Source organism: Lotus japonicus, chromosome 4 (assembly GCF_012489685.1).
Source record: "Lotus japonicus ecotype B-129 chromosome 4, LjGifu_v1.2".
NCBI classification, from domain to species: Eukaryota; Viridiplantae; Streptophyta; class Magnoliopsida; order Fabales; family Fabaceae; genus Lotus; species Lotus japonicus.
Genome location: NC_080044.1, coordinates 45,452,183 through 45,474,301, shown reverse-complemented (window position 1 = coordinate 45,474,301; position 22,119 = coordinate 45,452,183). Strand labels below are relative to the sequence as shown.

Sequence of the window (22,119 nt, the reverse complement as noted above, 5' to 3'; positions counted from 1 at the left end):
TTCAACATGTCTTATGAGATTTCTCTAATGTATGGAAACTAGGATGAGAATGACATTCATAGTTGTCTTTTTTGGTGAATAAAGTGGGCCTAAGCCCAACATTCATATTCGTATCTAAAAAAATATATTGATATCAATAAAATTTTATTAGAAATTGATAGTTATGAGGATTTTTGAAAAAAAAAATGGTAATGAAGATTATATTTTGAATTTTTTTTGTAAGATTTATATATTTAAATTTTTCAATAACTATTAGTGATTTTATTGGGACAAACCTACCAAGTTAATGTGACATCCGAGTTTCGAGGAGATTAGTCTTACGGCTGTCGTATGTAGAGAGACCTTAGGAAACAAAAAAGATAAAGAAATAATTTTATCCTAAAAATAATAAGATAAAGAGTTATTTTGGAGTCAAGTTTTAGATTTCGTCAAAGAATATTGAAAAGTAAAATGTATTCTTTTTTGGTGCTTGTTGTGGTACCTTAAGCCAGATTAAGGTCTGGTACCCAAAACGAGTCGGTTCAACAATAAAGACTCATGTACCGGTTTAAATTTTGATTGTGTTCTATCGTAGTAATGCAAGCATTCCATTCTTAGGGCGTACCTAGAGCTGTCAATATGGGTTCCAACCCGCGAGCCAGCTCGACGGGTTGGCTAAATGAGCCGGGTTGGGTTGGTTAAATTTCAGCTCGAAAAGAACTTGGGTTAGTGCAACCCGGCTCGTTTAACCCGCGGGTTAAACGGGCCAACCCGCGGGTCAAACGAGCCAACCCGTCGGGTTAGAGTTATTTTTTATTAAAAAAATTATTTTATTTGTCTTTAATTTAAGGTTAGTTTTATGGATTACTTTTAGATAGAAAAATGGAAATTTTCATTTCTTTAAATTTGAGACAATTTTTTTGTGTTTTATTTATTGTTATTCTATTATTTATCTTATTTTAAATGTGATAGTAAAATAATTGTGTTTTTAAATCTTGTCAACTAAATTATTTTACTATATTTTGTAACAAAAAAGTTACTTTACTATATTTCAAATGTGACATACAAATTAATGGGTTGATAAACCTCTTTCTTATGAGTTGTTACCAATTTCTTTAAGTATTTTTGTGAAATTATTTTTTTAAAACATTTTCTAATCCAATTTATCTATTTTTTATATTTTTTTTCACCCAACCCGAGAGCCAGCCAGCCAACCCGCGAGCCGGGTTGGGTTCATATTTTCCTGACTCGTTAAGGCCTCGGGTTGACACAACCCAACCCGTTTTCAACCCAACCCATACGGGCTGACCCATATGGGCCGGGCTGGCCCGTATTGACAGCTCTAGACGTACCATTCGTACATTTTTCATCAAAAAATGAATTTCATGAGATAAAGTTAATTGACAACTAAAGTAAAATCTAAAAAAGTAGTATTTACCTTAAATAACATGATCATAATCTATATAATTACTTAATGGGGTACCATACCCAAAAAAAATTGAGGGTACGAAAGAATTTACCTTTTTTTTTGTTTTTATCTATTTAGTTTTGGTTCCAAAATGTAAATGTAATTCATTATGTTATGATAATGAAAACGTAATTAATGAAAAATTATGAATGTGATATTTTTTTTTGTTTGTTTAACTTTACCATTTGCAGGTGGTCAGTCGCACGAGGGACCTGATTCCGTGGGAAGAAATGGTGCGAATGAGTCTGAAAGAGTGCAAAATATGTCATGGTTGTCAAATGTATCTCAGAACAATATATTGTTGCGGCGGAGAGACCATGCTCGTGAAAGGAAAAGAAAATTTGAGTTTGAATTTGCACAAGAAAGCCGTTTTCAGAAGTTAATTAAAATATGTGCATTGAAACTAGGAACAGAGGCTGCTATTGAGTTGTTTGGTAAAGTGGGACGAGTACCAGGCTTGAAAGGATACAATGCATTGGTAGAAATATGCATAGACAAGGCCAGGGGAGCTGCTGATGAAGACATTGCAATAGAAGAAATGGGAAAGGTTTTTCAACTTTTTAAATCAATGACGGAACAAGGTTTAAAGCTAGAGGAGCAAACATATCGCCCACTTCTTTTGTATGTAATTGACATGCATATGGTTGAAGAGTTTCAATTTTTCTGCCATATTATCAAAGAAGAGAATCCTAGTTCTGTTACAAGACTGGGTTACTACGAATTGATTCAGGGTATCTATAACTATATTGCAAAGAATGATGGTCAAGACCCTTCTAATTTACGAAGTGGGTGATTCTTTTCCTTTTTCTTTTCCCACATGCATTATTTTCTCATAATATGTTCCACTGAAACTATGTTCAAACTTCTAGATTCGGATTTTAACTGTAGCAAATGATAAGAATTTCATCTGAATTGTTGCATTACACGGCCAAATGATGTCTTTTATGACTTTTTTTTTGCATCATTGAGCTGTTTGGCCCGCAAAGTTTAAAAATTTATGATGAAGATTAATGCTATTATATTTGTATTGAAATTAACATGTTCAAATTGACATTTGAATTTATATCTGTGCTCTATTAGAAATGTGTTGAGAGATCAGAATTTATGCAAATTATATTCCAAGTACACATGCTATTCTTTATCTGAACTTCTGAAGTATTCATGCCAAGTATGCATGTTTCCTAATCAGTGCATCTGCTATCTAGTAAGGAAACAAATATGAACAGAATGATGCGTTTTCTGCACGATGATGTGCAGTAATAAGAAAAAGTTGTTCAATGATGCTTTTTCTGCACGACGATGTCCAATAATAAGAAAAATTGTTTCATGTAGCACTTTAGAAACTTACTTGATTCAACTTATGTTGCAGAAAGCTATTTGTTGGCCCTTTGTGAGAGTGACCGGAAGGAGAAGATTTTGGAACTGTTGGAAATCATAGACATAAAAAAGCTTTCATCTGCCGAATCTGTAGCAAAGATATTTCAGGCATTAGGGAGGCTACTATTGGAACCGGTTGCTGAGAAGCTCCTTTTGGACTTCAAAACTAGTAGTATGATTGTTTTTTCTTCTTCTTATCACCTGTGTGTGTGTGATGTTAGACATGGAACTAAGTTCTGTTTGGAAAAGAAACAAACATGTTGCATGTGATATGAGCTTTCATATCTCTCAATTTTTTTTACTGTTATGCTTTATATGTACTAATTAGTCGACATAAATTGGGAGTAGAAATTGTAAGTGTATTGACTGAAGGGGAGACTTGGTGCAACAATTTACGTTGCCTTCGTGTGACTAGGAGGTCTCAAGTTCGAGTTCTGGAATTAGCCTCTTGCTAGTGCAAGGTAAGGCAGCCTGTAGTAGATCCTCAGTGGGTCTGACTCCGACCATTTCTGGACCTGGAAATGTTGGGAGCTTTATACCACTCAAAAATGGATTGAATTAGGCTTTTTATTTTTTATTTTATGTGGTACTTATGTGTATCTAAAGTAGTTTGATGTTTGTACACAGGGATTAAGAGTTGGTTTTCTCGATAAATTTGTTCTCATATATTTCACGGAGATTTTTACATTTTGCAGATTATGAAGCCGATAATATTACAAACTTCATTGCTAGTTATGCTGTTAGCATTCCAAATTTATTGGTAAGAAAATTCTCACGCATGGAGCTCATAATTTCCCTGAGGACATGATACCATTAAGCAATTTGCACTATTCAGTTTGTTTCATCTATCATCAGTTTCACATTTTTATGCTACTTCAGACTTTAGTCTCTTGACTCTTGATTGATGTTGTAAGAAACGAAGTTTTCTAGTTTCTATCAGCATGCTTGAGTTATAGTTCCTAATAGTTTATTTTGAATTCTGAATAAAGGTTGAACAAAACAGAGGAACTTGTAGGTTATATCATCTATAGTGTACTAAGGTAGTTTTAAAGCTACAGCCATGTCTTAGAACTCCATGATCCAGTTCTATCTAAGTAATGTTTGAAACTCACACCTATGTTGTTGTTAGAACACAACTTTTATATTTATAATGAATCAGTTGTTGTTGCTCATCATCTACTTCAGTTCTTTATCTTTTCCCTTTTGTTCTTCTTATTCTTTCGATTTCATTCTATGTAAACCTAGAGCAGATTTGGTGGTTAGCATAAGGTTCTTCAAAATGACTGTTGTGTATAGATTTATGTTGGAAGCATTCAAAGCTGAATAACTTTTATTGGTATATTTTGAGCTGAAACTTCTTAATCCTTCTTAACTGAAGCAAGGTCTTACTGCATTGTGTTTGTGTGCTATGTGCATAGTTTCATCATTTCATGTGAACATTTGACTTCAATCAAGAGATGTCAATAGGTGTTTTAATTCGTAAATGTTCTTTGGCATACTAACGGACAAAAAATAATCTATGTCTGTGTGTTTCCTCTCATTCATTGCTTTCCTCTTGAAGATTGAGGATGTCATAACAAAATTCAAGGATTTACACCAAATGCTAGAAATTTCACCTTCTTCCTCGGCATATGAGAAGCTCATTTTACATAGCTGTGCATTGTTCAAGGTACATTATTCTCTTTCTGCATTTTCATAATCACCAAGGGACTTCCAGAACCTTGTCTATAAGAAGAAACAGAAATGCCGAAGGATAATGAAAAATAAGAAAACTGTCCCCTCCAGAACATAATAGGGCAATGAAAGTTCATCCATCATACCATTTGCTAAAGAAAATAGTTTGAAGTTTGAATCATTTCTAAAAGTCGTGTACGTTTAATTTGTAGACATTAATTATAATATCTCATCCATACTCTTACTTTCTCTTCATTGTTAATTATATATTCTTATTTAATAGAATAAACTCATGTTTCCAGATGCATTTAATTTCTTAAGTTCCTTTTTCTTTTTTTGCCACCATAATGACATTGCTGGTTCTTTCCCCTGCTGTAACTGGCATTATTCCTTTTCTCATTGATGAAAGGAATTCATGATCTTATCGAATGCCCCATCCTCTGATATCTGAAACTTATCCCCAGGATTGCTATTTCATAAAAAAAATCTAAAATAAAAAAGAGATGTTTTCTAACATGTACACTCTGCTCATTGATACTTGGCCTCCTTAGTCCTTAGAAACATGGCAACTGTGGTGTGTTGGTAGCCGTGGTTTGGATCAAGAAGCTCTTGATACCATATTAGAAATGTAAAGGGGGGGGGGGCGGGGGGGGGGGGATTTAGAGCAAAATGAAATCTGATTGCTCTGTTATTTCATCTTAGTTACTGTTACAATTGACCAATTGGCAATTACAACTCTAGAAGGGATAGCTTCTAACTGACTGTGCCGAGTGGCCAAGCATAACTCAGTATTAACTCAGGGGGGAAGGTAAGTGCAGGCACTACAATAACAACAATACAATAATACTTCTAACAAGGCTTTTTTAATATGTTTTTGTCAAATTGTTTGTTATAATTGACATTTTTCCCTTCAAGCCTGCCATGTACATGGGATCTTTATCCTTGATGTTGATACCTTTATTTTATTTCTTGAGAGGCTGATCATTTTAGATTTACTATCTAGAGAATGATGTTTTAACATTCCTACAGCCACTAAGAAGGTTTCTGTAACTCCTTATATTTTATGAATTCACTATCTGTAAAGACTAAAGACATAAAATAAAAAGAATATTAACAGCACATGGCACTTGCACCACCCCTGCTTGTCATTAGTAAAACTCAAATTGTCCTTATATTTGCATCTCCATTGAGTAAGCAATCCTGTTTTCCCAAAAATGTTACCCAGAATACTCTGTTTCAATGGGGTGTCTGCTTTTTTCAAAACCTTTTGCGCAGCTTAGCTTAGTGAGTACCACCTGGGTTAATATTTTTACTCAATTTAACTTTCATCTGGATTTCTCTTCATTTTGAAACATCATCCCACGAGCTATGTAAAAAACTGAAACCATTCCTGTTTGCAGAAATTACTTCTTGGTTTGCATTGAAGTTTTCATTGCTCTGCTTCCACCAACTGCTATGTTTGTTTTTATGTTCTTCTGTTCTGAAAGGATGTTGAATGCACATGGAACAAAATTGTTCCTTTCACATTGGACGTCCTTCAAAGTGTGTGCAATATAAAAACAAACACACACTGTGTATCTGTCAACCCTTACGCATTCATACCATTCTCACAAATAGTGTTTGCTTTAGAGACACACCTGCAAAATGTTAATTCCTTCTCTATGGATCATTTACTAGTCTTAAGCATCCAACACTCAGAAGCCACTAACACTTAGAAGAGAAAGATGGCTAAAGTGGATGGATGACAGGAGAAGAGAAAAATTTGTTGCTAAGAGATAGCAATGGGCTTCAATGTTCAATAGACATACTTGTAATGTTAATGTTATTTTTATTTCTTAGAGATCATTTAAAAAATAATTAGGGGATCTTCCGGTTACTCCAAGAAATGCTTGGAGATTGCATTTAAGATGATTTCATTTTTGTTTGGAGAAATTCTATTTAGCATTAGACAAATGGTATGAATGAGTTTGAGAAGGGATTAAAACAAAAACACAAGGTGGGAGATAAAAGGATGAAGAGTGAGTAAAAGGTAAAAAAAAAATGATGAATTTCTTGGGTAACTAAAAATTCATACTAGATTTTTGAATCACTATTCGTACCAATAAGCATATTCCTTTTTGTTTATAATGCAGGTGCATGTCGCTCTCGATATAGTTGATGAAATGTGTGAAGCTGGCTTGACATTATCAACTGAGGTGTTACACTCCATATTACAAATTTGTGATGAAATGTCAGAATATAATTTGGTATGACCAATCTTCCAGACAATTACTCCCTTGTATTTTCACTGGTCATAACTTGTCACCACAAATATATCATTAACTTTTGGCCTTTAATATGATCTTGAAGTAGGTTGTGTTTGTTTTGTGCCAACAGTCTGTTTGACTTGAAAGCTTATGGCCTTACTGAAATTTAATTTGACATTTTTAAATCCTAACCTCATGGTGACTAAGGGTTGACAGTTGACACCATGTGAAAGGATCAAATATTCTTAAAGCTTAAAATATTAGATGAAGGTCCAAGAATAGTTTTTCCTTTAACTAGCTAAAAGCTCAGTTGCAAGGAAAGGAATATACGGTTCCTTTTACAGCATTATTTAGTGCCCCATTGCATAACTTTATTTTTCTGGCTGTATTTTTCTAACGCAATCAGGTTGCTTAGAATTGACCTCTCATCTTTTGGATGACTTTTGTCTAAGATTCAAGCCTTGCCACATATGAACCTGCCTATACCTTCGTAATAAAAGTGACATAATTTTTGTAGGGGCCTAGGGGGCAATAGAGACCTGTTATTCAGCAAGGAACTAAGGATTTATTTTCCTGATTGCATTTGTATGATTTCAATTTTTTGTGATATTTTAAACATAAAAGACAAGTAGACAGGCTTAAGTCAACATTTTATGAGAGTTTATACTGAAATGGGCACTCTGTTAATTGTTCGAAACCTTCTGTATCATCTAGCGAAGTTTATTGTTCTGATATTTCATGTTTATTTTCCTCTTTGGGATATTCTTTAAAAAGGTCCATCGGGTGTTCTCTACCATACATCACTACAATCTGGAATCAAATGATGAAACGTTCAGACGTATGATAGATTTGTTCATGAAGATGAAAGATGTGAGTCTCTACTAATTTCATCTACAAGCTTTTATTCAGTCTACTAATTTTTTTTAGTATCTTGCTAGATATCTATAGTGGTATTAATTTGGTGAGTTGTTGTTAATGTTAACCCTTCATCAAATTTATTCTTTTTATGTGGTCTCATAATGCAGTTTGAAGGTGCATACAGGATGCTTGATGATTTGAAGGGAATGAATATGGTGCCGACAACAGGCATGTACAATGCCATAATGGCAGAATGTTTTCGAGAGGTGATGTCTCTATTATCGAGAATGCCTCTGCATTCTCTTGTATAGGTTTTTTACTATTTCTCCTAGGAGATTGGAATGGTTTGCTTATACTTAAAATGTGATTTCTGCTGATTTTTCACTGGTTCTGACTAAACAGTCAGAACATAAAGGCCTAGATGGTTCAAGAAGAGTAGTGCTTAGAATTTTCTCATATCCGCACTAGTTAAACATGTAGATGGATGGAGTTTTGGAGCAATTTTCAGTGGTGATATTTATGGTTCATGGCTCTTTTTATTTTGATGTAGATTATAGATGTGATGCAAATCCCTGGACGAGGTTATTCCTATCTCCTAGACTTTTTTGGGCTAAGGGAGTTTCATCAATCTTGCCCTGTCTAGAAATTTATAGCCAACTGTGGACTTTTATTTTTCAGATTAGGCAAGGTTATCTGGGTAATCCATCGCCCTCAATATAATTTTGCAATGCAAAAGCATTCTGATGGTTTCTGTTAATAATTTGTTACTGATAATAGTTATATCTCAAGTCTCAAATATTTTGACCATTTAAAGATGTATTTAAATCAACATTTCATCGGCATCAAATAAAGCATTCCTTTGCTGAAATTTTGCAGAGAAACATTAGTGATGGGGGAGGGTCTTTGAACAAATGCAATGTGCTGATATAAAACCTGATTCACAGACTTACAGCCACCTGATTTCCAACTCTGAAACTGAAGAAGATATAGTAAAGGTATGTTGTCTGGATAATAGTTTCTCACATATAATCTGAATTGAATAAACTCATCTATTTCATCTTGGCTATTTTTTTCATCATTATTTACATGTTTGTGTCCAGGTTTTTGTTATTTGTTATATTCTTTCCAATGTTTACATAGACTTTTAAGATTACATTGCAAAAATTAAGTTCTATTGATCACATTCAAGAGAAATTGCATTGTTTGTTGATATTTTTTCTACTTTGGTTCTAGTTCATTTAAAGAGCTCCCTGGTGAATTTTTTCAACGTTATCATGCTTTCTGGCAATCAGCATATGGCTGTCCCCCTTTTGTTTATTTATGCTAACATTGATAAACTGAAGTATGTAAGAAAGATTTGCTGTCTACGGATGTGTTGAAAGATTAAAATTTTGTTTCAATATCAATTATATCATTCTTATAGTATTATGAAGAACTGAAGCATTATGGAATTCGAGCTACAAAGCAAATTTTCACAGCACTCATAAATGCTTACGCTGCGTGCGGACAGTTGGAGAAAGCTAAACAGGTATGGATGCCGTAAATAATGCTGCCTTGAACTAGATCTTGGTCCAAAAAATATGGATTGATTAACAAGCGTCTTTCTTTTTTTAGAGTAACTATTTGAACGATAAAATTGATGTAAAACTGCATGTGGATCTATCTCATGTTTAAACAATTACTTGGGTTGTAAGTTTTTGCTGACCAGATTGATTTTACAAATCTATTAGCATATGTACGTTCTGAACTATAGGGATTGTTTTAAAATATTCTTCAAGAACTGAAGTATGGAGATCAGTGTTGTGGACTTTACCTTTTCTGATTTAGCCAACAACAATACCTACTCTTTTATCTTTTCAAGCTGCAAAATATACTTTTCAATTAAATTTTCAAGGTGCCAAATGCAGTTTCAAGAAAGCGTCTGCCCTCCTACTTCCTATATATCATCATTATCTATTTTTGAAGGATTTGGATCCCCTCATGTTAAATGGCCACTCGTACTATTCATGGTTATTCTTAAATGGCCAGTCTTCATGGAGAGAGAATTTTTTACTTTTTTACCCGAGGTTCTATATGTTTCTCCTGTCTTTCTGTATTAAATATGCGACCTAAATATACTCATTCTTGAGTCATAACAATCTACTCTTATGAAGCTAAATTGGCTTCAATAGTATGAATAGTGAATACGATTATGGATATGTTATCTACATCCTAATTGAATATTCACTGTAAATGCTTTCAGCCTATATAACTTCTGTTTGCTTTACCTAGTGCAATTTCCTCTTTTTCTTGAGCTCCTTGATACTGTAATTTCAGTGACTTCTGGACTCACTAAAATAATAGGTTTCATATACCAATCTTCTGGACTATATAACATGCATACCATCTATTATTTGCTTACAGCACTGAGTAACCTTTTATGGGGATCTCATTAACCCTTCACGTTGCAGGTAATCTTAGACCCATTGATACCAATGAGAAGCTTGAACCAAATCAAGAGTGTTCTTGTCTCAGTTCTTGCATCACATGGGCAATTGTTTGAGGCTTTTCTTATTTACAATGAAATCAAGCAAGTTGGACACACTCTAGAGCCAAAAGATGTTATGAGTCTCATTGTAAGGTTTTCAATACATCAGAAATTTTTATAATTTTTAACTCACAAGCATTCACAATCAACCCATCGGCCATTCATAGGAGCACATTCGTTCCGACGGAGAGTTGGATAGGTTGCTTCTGCTACTTGAGGAATCGAAAGGTACAGACCATTGGAATGATGCTTGCTGCAGAATCATCTTGTATTGTATTTGGAATAAACAGTTAAGGTTTGTTTTTCTCCCCCTTCTTTTATTGAATTTCTTTGCACTTAAAATGTATTCGCCATTTTCCTTATGATCATTTTGTTCTGGGTCAGTTCTGCTATTGACTTGTGTAAGCTCCTCAAGGAAAAGCTCGAAAGTGATGAAAAATTTATGGAAGTTCTCTTTGATAAGGTTGGCTCTGGGCTCCTTTTTATGTACTTCGTATATTCAAACTGCTTCCACCTTCATGATGTTTGTTCAATTAGCCTACTTGACATGTTGACAACAATTTTCACTGAATTTATACAGGTATTTTCGCTAATCGAACGGTCAGAGTCGAATCATCTGAACACTTGTCTCAATTTGCTTTCAGAAATCAGGGATAAAATTGGCACTTTGCCTTCACAGAAATGTTATGATTCTCTATTTTGTGCTCGTGCCGACGCCACTGATTCTGAATGAGGCTCCTTAATGTATATGTAGTGCTCCTCATCAAATTTCTTACTAATAGGTGCAGATGTACATACAAATTGACCCCTCTAACAAATTTTATAACCAATTTTCCCTGAGTGCAATTTTAGAATTGCCCTCACAATGTTTTGCTCGCAAGGAAAAAGTATGATATTTGTACTAAATGATTATATTTAATATAAACTCCTGACAATATAAATGCAATATTGATTCTGATGAAAAGAAAAGTGCAAGAACTAAGTGATGCAATATCAAGTTTGAAAATCTTTCTAATTAAAATCAATTTTAGATAAAAGCGCATGTCATAGGATCATAGCTTTTTAGAATTGATTCTGATGCAAAGAAGCTGAGCCAAACATGTTATAAGTATCTTTGAGAGGGATCCCTACATAAACGCCCAATAAAGAGAAGCAGGCAAACATACTAAAAGTATCAATCAGCAAAAGTACTCTCTAATCAGCAAAAGCACGTAAAAACTCAGAGAGTACTTTTGCTATCTCAAACTCCATCTATTTATCATTTTGTGGCTGTACTTGGAGCTGGGGTTGGTCTTATTTTACCACTATCTTCACAGTTTCAAAATGGCACCATCCATTATTAGTAAAAGGGAGGAACACCATAGGGTTCCTAGAGATATCCTCAAGAAATGGAATGCCATGCAAATTACAAAATAGACAACTGAGGTCTGAAGTTCTATTCAATTATGAGTAATGCTTTAATGGTCTCTTTTAGTTTATTATAATCAACAAAGCAAGAATCTCATAAGATGCTATACAAAAGCCTGAAAATAAATCACTTGTGTGTGGATATTATACTGTTTCTCATAGGTAAAAGAAAAACCTGATGATTATTGAAATATCAATCAAGCACTTCAAAATATTCAGCAACAATTTCAACTTCTAATTACATTGTAACCATGTCACATTCCCATGAAGAGTTCAAAAGGAGTAAGCAACAAGTATGGCTTGCCTGCACCTTGCCTTGGCCTGCTGAAGCCTCTCACCCAATGTTTCATCCTTCACAGCAGCCTTCACCATGGCCAAGTCCATTTCCATCAACTTCAACACTCTAAACAGCTCTGTCACCATTCTCTCCTCCACTTTCCCTTCATCTCTCAAAACCTCTGCCTCCTCTCTTGCCCTTTCAGCAACAACTTCCCCCACCTTTGCCAACAGTTCTGCTGACCCAAATTCCTTCCCCATCAGAGTCTCCCGCTTCTCCAAGAAATCAGCTATGACATACCCAATTGGCTTCTCATGACTAATCTCTTTGGTCCTCTTCCAACCAATTTCAAAGTTTGGTGGCTCAGATTGAACAAGGCCAGTTCTTGAACCTCTTTCTCTAATTATGTCTGATCTCCTTCTCTTCTCAAGTGGAAATGTCTCTGGACTGTTAACTGTGCTTGTGGTAGGATCTGGGGTTTGAAGTTCTGGCTCACGGGGCGTGGAATTTGAAGCAGTCCATCTTATGGAGAAGTTCTTTCTGGGCTGAGTGTTAATGCTGAAAAGCTCAGATGGGCTTGGTGTTACGACCCGAAAATCCTAACGCGGAGAAACGGTGGAGAAAATTGGACAAAAGGGAATATTTTAGGTATTTTATTATAAAAGACTGGAAAATAAGATAGATAAGAACTAAGAGGCTGGTTCCTCTTAGAACCAAGAGACTGGTTCCTCTTCAATAGGGTTGGTTCCCTTTACAAACTCAATAATCTAATCCATAACCCTAACCTAAGGAGGGCACTCCTATTTATAATAACTAATCCTAATATCAATAACTTAATCCCTAAGAAATACAGAAGATATACTACTAGAATAATAGATAACATCCTAATATAAAAGATACAATAAATCCTAATATAATTAATCCTAACAATACTCCCCCCTAAAATCAACCTTGTCCTCAAGGTTGGAAGTAGCATAGTAGATCCAATCTTCCCCTCCCGGGTCCCATTGTAGGCGGCAATCCAAGCGAGGCGCCAGAACAGCAAGTGTCCAAGTGTCCAGATTTGGCGGCATTGGAGGAGGTCGCTTGGACAACACATTGAGTACCCATAGTGGCATCGGTATTGAGGGTGCACCCCTCCGCGTTGAATGACCAACTTTGTCCACAAATACCAATGTTAATTGTGTACCCAGATGCTTGAAATCGTCTGTATTGCCAAATTTTTCAATCATAACAGCATTCACAGACATTGACAACAGAGCATCTACCATAGAGATTGTGCTGATGTGAGGCATATTGGCAACATCTTCTTGGGGACCTTCTAGCGGAAAAGTAGTGTCTTGCTTGGACTCATTAGAAGTCTCAGAAGTAAGCGCAACATGTTGATTGCTTGAGTCCTCCGTCAGTACGTCTTCGCTTGAGTCCTCCTTGAGTATGCCTTCTTCTTCCACCGAAATACTAGCAACGGTTTCCCCTTCGGTGTTAGAAGGCGAGGGGAGAGAAGCCTCTGGAGTCAGTGATTGTTCTTCAGCACGGAAAAATTCTGAATCAATTTCTCGAGCAATCTCCATGGCATGCAACAAAGTTGTAGGATGGAAAAAACGCAACCTAAGACGAACCACCCGTCTGAGGCCCCGCTGAAAACACTCCAACAACCGCTCTTCAGAAAGATCAGGAACATGGGCCACCAAAGCTTCAAATTCCCGCACATAAGCGTCAACAGTACTGCTTTGTCGGAGAGTGTTCAGCCTCTTGTAAACGCTAGCACGATACCCGACACCAAAACGTTGAAGCAAGAGGGAGATGAAGCGATTCCAAGTGAGATCGAGATCTTGATAACAGCAACAATAAAACCAATTAGTGGCCTTCTCCCCGTCCATGCTAACGGATGCCAATTGCAACTTATCTAGATCCCGCTGCAAATTGTGGACCTCAAAGATTTTCTCGGCCCGAGCAATCCAAGACACCGGATCCACTCCGTCAAACTTGGGAAACTCCTCGACAATAGACTGCCATTCTTTCATTGAAAGGACCATGATGGCAAGAACTTCTGGAAATAAAATAAAATTATCGCCAAGAACAGCTAATCAAAGCGTGAATGGACAGGTGCGTGTAAGCAAAACCCAATTTGGCAGGTGAACAGTGACGTGAACAGTGACGTTTTGTTTTGTTGCAGCGAAGTGACAACTGTAAGTGGCAGGTGTGGTAGAATCAAAGAGGAAGTGTAATGGTGCGTGCGGTAGCTGGCGGAATTTCGATCCGGCAAGTCGGACCAATTGTTAGGACCCGAAAATTCTAACGCGGAGAAACGGTGGAGAAAATTGGACAAAAGGGAATATTTTAGGTATTTTATTATAAAAGACTGGAAAATAAGATAGATAAGAACTAAGAGGCTGGTTCCTCTTAGAACCAAGAGGCTGGTTCCTCTTCAATAGGGTTGGTTCGCTTTACAAACTCAATAATCTAATCCATGACTCTAACCTAAGGAGAGCACTCCTATTTATAATAACTAATCCTAATATCAATAACTTAATCCCTAAGAAATACAGAAGATATAATACTAGAATAAGAGATAACATCTTAATATAAAAGATACTATAAAGATAGATTCCTAAATTAAATACTAATATAATTAATCCTAACAATTGTTAGGACCCGAAAATCCTAACGCGGAGAAACGGTGGAGAAAATTGGACAAAAGGGATTATTTTAGGTATTTTATTATAAAAGACTGGAAAATAAGATAGATAAGAACTAAGAGGCTGGTTCCTCTTAGAACCAAGAGGCTGGTTCCTCTTCAATAGGGTTGGTTCCCTTTACAAACTCAATAATCTAATCCATGACTCTAACCTAAGGAGAGCACTCCTATTTATAATAACTAATCCTAATATCAATAACTTAATCCCTAAGAAATACATAAGATATAATACTAGAATAAGAGATAACATCTTAATATAAAAGATACTATAAAGATAGATTCCTAAATTAAATACTAATATAATTAATCCTAACAATACTCCCCCCTAAAATCAACCTTGTCCTCAAGGTTGGAAGTAGCATAGTAGATCCAATCTTCCCCTCCCGGGTCCCATTGTAGGCGGCAAACCGAGTGAAGCGCCAGAACAGCAAGTGTCCAAGTGTCCATATCTGGAGGCATTGGAGGAGGTCGCTTGGACAACACATTGAGGACCCATGGTTGCATTTGCATTGAGGCCTCAACCCTCCACATCGAGTCACCATCTTCATCCACAAATCCCAATGTTAATTGTGTACCTAGATGCTTGAAACCGTCTGCATTGCCAAACTTTTCAATCATAACAGGATTCACAGTCATTGACAACGAAGCATCTACCATAGAGATTGTGCTGATGTGAGGCATATGGGCAGCATCGTTTGTGAGACCTTCCATGGGCAAAGCAGTGTCTTGCTTGGACTCATTATAAATTCCAGAAGTAAGTGCAACATGTTGATTGCTTGAATCCTCCTTGAGTACATCTTCGCTTGAGTCCTCCTTGAGTATGCCTTCTTCTTCCACCGAAATACTAGCAACGGTTTCCCCTTCTTCTAGTGATTGTTCTTCATTACTTGGTGATGTTTTTGCTGGATAGAGATTGGGTAGATGAGGAAGTGCAGGATATGAGAGGAATGTGGAAGCCATGTCAGTTTGGAAGCAAAGTGAGTAAAGATTAGGCTTTTCTTTTTTATGGTTGGGTTGTTATATATATGAATAACTATCACTTTCCAGATAATACAATTTAGTAATATTTCAATAAGCAAATAATATATCTCAAAATATCAAGTAATGAAGAAGGGTGCTGACACATTCATACTTCAATCTCTCTTCTATTTTATTTTTTTTCCTAACACATCACTTTTTATATCAAGGAAATTGTTATTAACACCCCTCTCTTATCTAGTTCCACCTCCCTTATATATGTAAAATTCAAAAGCGCCCTTAGATTTTTTTTTCGCTCACACTTTAAAGTGCGTCACTTATGCAAACCTACCCACGTCCTAACCTAACTTGACGCATATACTTTATTGCAAAACAAAATGTCACTTATATTTTTTTTTTTTGTGAAAAACCGTTTTATATTTTTTTTCAAAAAAATATGGTATATATTGTTCAAATATAACCAAGTTGTTAACATATATATGAGTAGTTTTGTAATTTCATATATATATATATATATATATATATATATATATATATATATATATATAAGGAATACTAATTTACTCCCACTAGATTTTATGAATGAGTAAGTTAGCACTCAACACCTTTTTATTTGGACAAAAAAACTCAATTCTCTCGTTATATTCAATTTAAAATAAGGATATTTATGTAATTTTATTTCTAGATTTTAAATTAAAAAAATTAATTTCTCTCTCATCATTAAATTTTCCACTTGATTTCCGTTCTACTCCATCACTCTCTTTCTTCTTCCCCCAAATTCGCTCAATTCAAGTTCATCTCTTTCTCTCTCACACAAATTCGATTCCAACCACTTCCAAAAACTCCATCACTCACATTTGTTTTTTGTTCTTGTTCTTACATGAACAATGAGGACCTTTCTCTAGGGTTTATGGTAGGATTGGTAGCCATTGTTATGCCAAAGAGAGAACCCCCCTATTATGAATGAGGGCTAGCCTTTTATAGTGGGGCTGAACCCTAAACCTAAACCTATTACATTTGGGCCTCATCTATGCACCATGGGCCTTCGTTCACTACAAGCCCAATTAACTAGTCTTCAGGAATCGAGTGTCAAGGTCGATAGGCCCCTGAATAGAGGTCGAGTCGCCTTCATGAGGCGAGATCGGTCCAGTTATGTATCTGAATGTTTATGATAGTATGTTCGAAATATGACCACTATTTTTATCTATAATATTTCCTAGAGTGGACCTTTTTATTTTTCCAAAACATGAATTTTATGGTTTTTCTTTTCAAGTTTAAAGTGTCATCAATAATCTGGGCTCACTAATCTGGATTTGCTCAGTGCAAAAATCACATATCTTGGAACAAATTAATTGAAAAGTTAAATATTGAACTAAGATAGAAATGGATGATGGTGTTTTTTGTAAGTGGTTGGCCCAGGTGGAAAAAGGAAGAATAGGTTTCAGTTTCACGATGGGGAATCTGGGGGAAGAGAAGAAAAGGAGAGAGAGGGAATTTTACAGAGATCAATTCCATGTAAGCATGAGAGAGAAATTAAGTTTTTTTTTTAATTTTAAAATGTAAAAATTAAATTGCATAAATATCCTTCTTTTTTTTTTTGAATATAATAGTTCTTTTTAAATTGGATTTAATAAGAGGGAGTTGAGTTTTTTGTCATAATAAAAAGGTGTTGAGTGCTAACTTACTCAGTCCTTCACAAAATCTAGTGGGAGTAAGTTAGCATTGTTCCTTTCAAAAATAAAAAAAAAGTTAGCATTGTTGTAGTTTTTTTTTTTGAAATTAATGTTGTAGTTAATAGTATAAGTTCATACTAGCGTTTTTACCCTGTGCGTTGCACGGCGAATATTAATCTCATTATTTAGGCACGTAATAATGAATCGACGATCTCGAAAAAATGAGTATTCAACCAAGCAAAATCACAATGAGTATCACACAATTTGCAAAATTTGTCAAAAACTTCGTATATATATTTAATCCTAAATATTTTGTGAAAACATTTTTAGAATTGTGAGGCATCAATTTGGAGGCATCGATTTTGGCCAGATCGTCGATTCTTGAAGCCATCAGACGAAATGATAATTTCAAATATATCAAGTGCTGGAAGATTGATGAAAATGTTGGAGGAGAAATGTAACTTAAGGGGGGTTTATATAGTTGAAATTAAGGTTAATGATGACTAAAGTTGTCAAGAATATTCCATTCCCAAATAGAATATGTATTTTTAATTAAAAAACAGTTTTATTTGGCACCCAAAAAATCAAAGTGTACCGTACATACAACCGTATTTCTATTTAATGATTATACAAACATATAATCATCTTTATAAAGTAACAACAACACACGCATATTATGTTTAAATATTTTGACTTTTTCGAAACTTAATGACTTTGTAATTAGGGGAAAAAACTTACTTGGATTAATTTTTTTACAATCATTAATCACCTTAATTATTGCTTTAAAATTAAAAACCATTAATTATAATAAAGTTAATAACGTAATTTTGGCTCAGAATTAATTGCATGACTATTTGAAATTTGACCTAGTATTGATGTGTAGTAAAATACTTTCAATTCAATTTTAATTTATGTTAAATAAGGAAATCAGCGTTTTCTTTTTGTAAATATTAAATATTAATTAGTATTAAATATTGTATTATGATTTTTTAAAAATGTTTTCAAATTAAATGTTGAAATTTGTCAATGATACAAAATTAAATTAAGTGATGGTAATCAACGGTTATAATTAAACTGTTTAGAATTAATCAATGAGATTCGAAAAATACCTTAAACAAATTGTCATTGCATTAGAATGTAGTAAATTATTTCAAATGGGTTTCAAATAGGCCGGCTTCTATCTACACAATGACCTTGCTTAGCCTATTTTTCATGTTTTTGCTGGTTTTTTAAATATTAAAACGAATATACCATTAAGTGGGTTTTTCCTTAAATAGATAGCTAATGAATTTAATAAGTAATTGGACTGGGCGAGCCCCTAGAGGGGCAACGCCCAGTGTGTAGCCCGCCCCAAGGCGAGGGCCTGGCCTTAAGTTGGGCCTCAGCTTCGGAGGCCCAATAGGTAGTGCCCAAACTCTATAAATAGGAGGTAGTTACCAATTGTAGGGACTTTTTTGACTCATTTTATAAAATAGCACATGAAATTCAGCACTCTCTCTCTCATTCTCTTTCTCTCACTAGCACATTCTTCCACTCTCTAGGTATTATCCCTTCTTTCAATGTTCATTCCTAGAACATTTGGCGCCATCTGTGGGGACGATAAACTTTCTATTCCCATTCACGTGGATTGATTGTGCAAGAAGCTATCTCTGATTACGATTAGGCAATTCTCGAGTTTTCCGATTCTGATTCTGTGACCGGCGTTCGTTTTTCGATCGAGTTTGCGTCATTCCTGGTTTAGATGGAGACGCGACGCAGGAGGCAGCATCATTCACCAGTGCGACAGCGAATTTCGCCGCCTCGGTGGCCTCATCGAGTTGTCCTGGATTCTCCGATACGAACAGCGGGGGTACAACCGCCTTCTCCTCCTCCATCACCACCACCACCTCCTCCATCGCCTTCGCAAGTTGGATCTCTGGAGCGCTCACCAGAGAATTCACCTACTCCGGAGCAACAACCGGCGGTGACACAGGAGCAATGGCGCCATATGATGCGCAACATGGGCAACATTCAGCAGCGGAATGATCATCTACAAGCTCAGTTGGACTTCTACCGCCGCGAGCAACAAGATGATGGAAGCAGAGAGGCGGATTCCGTGGTTGAGTTCCGTCCGTTCTCGGAGGACGTGGAGAGTGTGGCAATTCCAGATAATATGAAAACGTTAGTTCTGGATTCTTACAACGGAGATTCTGATCCGAAGGATCATCTTCTGTATTTCAACACGAAGATGGTGATAATTGCGGCATCAGATGCGGTGAAGTGTAGGATGTTTCCATCGACGTTCAAATCAACGGCGATGGCATGGTTCACAACTTTGCCGCGCGGATCGATTTCGAATTTCAGAGACTTCTCATCCAAGTTTCTAGTGCAATTCTCGGCGAATAAGAATCAGCCGGTGACGATCAATGACCTGTACAACATTCGCCAACAAGAAGGAGAGTCACTGAAGGAATACATGGCAAGGTACAGCGCTGCATCGGTCAAGGTAGAGGACGAGGAACCTCGAGCCTGTGCTCTAGCATTCAAAAATGGTTTGTTACTGGGAGGGTTAAACAGCAAGTTGACACGCAAGCCAGCACGTTCGATGGAAGAGATGCGTGCTCGCGCCAGCACTTATATTCTTGACGAGGAGGACGATGCTTTCAAAAGAAAGCGCGCGAAACTGGAAAAAGGCGACACGTCACCCAAGCGCGCGAAAAAAGATAAGAACGACGAAGACAAGGGGGATGGCAAGCAGCAAAGACAAGATAAAGGGAAGGCGGTATTAAGGCCGACCAAGGAGCAGTTGTATCCACGGCGTGATGATTATGAACAACGCCGACCATGGCAATCTAAGTCTCATCGCCAGCGGGAGGAAGCTGACATGGTGATGAACATAGATTTAACGGATATACTCCGCGAGGTGAGGAGCGCAAATCTAGTGGATGAGCCAGAGGCCCCGAAATATCAACCACGGGACGCCAATCCCAAGAAGTGGTGTGAATACCATCGGTCCGCCGGGCACGACACGGATGACTGCTGGACTTTGCAGCGGGAAATTGATAAGTTGATTCGGGCGGGATATCAAGGAAATCGCCAAGGCCAGTGGCGCAACAACGGCGATCACAACAAAACGCATAAGCGAGAGGAGGAGCGAACGGACACTAAGGGCAAGAAAAAACAAGAATCAGCGGCTATCGCCACCAAAGGGGCTGATGACACGTTCGCTCAACACTCAGGACCGCCCGTAGGGACCATAAACACCATCGCCGGAGGATTTGGCGGTGGTGGTGACACCCATGCGGCACGGAAACACCATGTTCGTGTAGTTAATTCAGTTCATGAAGTTGCTTTCGGATTCGTACACCCTGACATAACGATCTCGATGGCAGATTTTGAGGGAGTAAAGCCTCACAAGGACGACCCGATAGTAGTGCAGTTAAGGTTGAATAGTTTCAATGTTAGAAGGGTACTCCTGGATCAGGGTAGTTCGGCTGATATTATCTATGGTGATGCATTTGACAAGTTAGGCCTGACTGACAATGACCTGACCCCATATGCGGGAACCTTGGTAGGTTTTGCGGGTGAGCAAGTAATGGTGCGAGGATTCATTGATCTAGACACAATATTCGGGGAAGATGAGTGTGCCAGGGTTTTGAAGGTAAGGTATCTGCTTCTCCAAGTGGTGGCATCTTACAATGTCATCATTGGGCGAAATACATTGAATCGCCTCTGTGCTGTGATTTCAACAGCCCACTTAGCGGTCAAGTACCCACTAAGCAATGGAAAGGTTGACAAGCTGAAGGTTGACCAGAAGATGGCGAGGGAATGTTATAATAATTGCCTCAACCTGTATGGCAAAAAGAGTGCGTTGGTCGGACACAGATGTTATGAAATTGAAACTTCGGATGAAAATCTTGACCCACGTGGCGAGGGGCGAGTGAACAGACCCACGCCAATTGAGGAGACAAAGGCGCTAAAGTTTGGCGATCGCACTTTGAAGATTGGGACCAGATTGACAGACGAGCAGGAGACGCGGCTGACAAAGCTGCTAGGTGAGAACTTAGATTTGTTTTCTTGGAGCTGCAAGGACATGCCCGGAATCGATCCAAACTTCATCTGCCATCGATTAGCATTGAATCCAAGTGTCAAGCCAGTTTCACAACTCAGGCGGCGCTTGGGCGGAGACAAGGGAAAAGCGGTTCAACAAGAAGTTGACAAGTTGCTGGCGGAAGAGTTCATCAGCGAGGTGAAATATCCGACGTGGTTGGCGAACGTCGTGATGGTGAAAAAGGCGAATGGAAAATGGCGAATGTGCGTGGATTTCACAGACTTAAACAAGGCATGCCCAAAGGATTCGTATCCCCTTCCCAGCATTGATGGTCTCGTTGATGGTGCCTCGGGCAACGAACTTCTTTGCTTGATGGATGCTTATTCTGGTTATCATCAAATCCGCATGCACCCGGCAGACGAGGAAAAACGGCTTTCATGACCGCCAGAGTCAACTATTGCTATCGCACCATGCCGTTTGGATTGAAGAATGCTGGGGCGACCTACCAAAGGTTGATGGATAGGGTTTTTGCTGGGCAGGTGGGAAGAAACATGGAAGTCTATGTTGATGATATGATCGTTAAATCAGTACATGGTTTGGACCATCATCAGGATCTGGAAGAAGCATTTGGCGAGATAAGGAAGCACAATATGCGCCTCAACCCGGAGAAATGCTCTTTTGGTGTTCAGGGCGGCAAGTTTTTAGGATTCATGATCACATCCAGAGGAATAGAGATAAACCCAGACAAATGCAAGGCGATTCAGCAGATGAAAAGCCCCTCTAATGTAAAAGAAGTCCAATGTTTAACAGGGCGAATAACAGCTTTATCTCGGTTTCTTCCTAAGTCTGGTGATAGATCTTTCCCTTTTTTCAAGTGTCTTCGAAAAAATGTTGCATTTGAATGGACGCCGGAGTGTGAAGAAGCCT

At 37.2% G+C, this 22,119-nt stretch overlaps 1 pseudogene; it reads left to right on the top strand.

Annotated features, from left to right (window-relative positions):
* Positions 1-1,664: 1,664 nt before the first annotated feature.
* On the top strand, positions 1,665-11,080 carry LOC130710118 (pentatricopeptide repeat-containing protein At4g21880, mitochondrial-like; annotated as a pseudogene).
* The last annotated feature ends 11,039 nt before the right edge of the window (positions 11,081-22,119 follow it).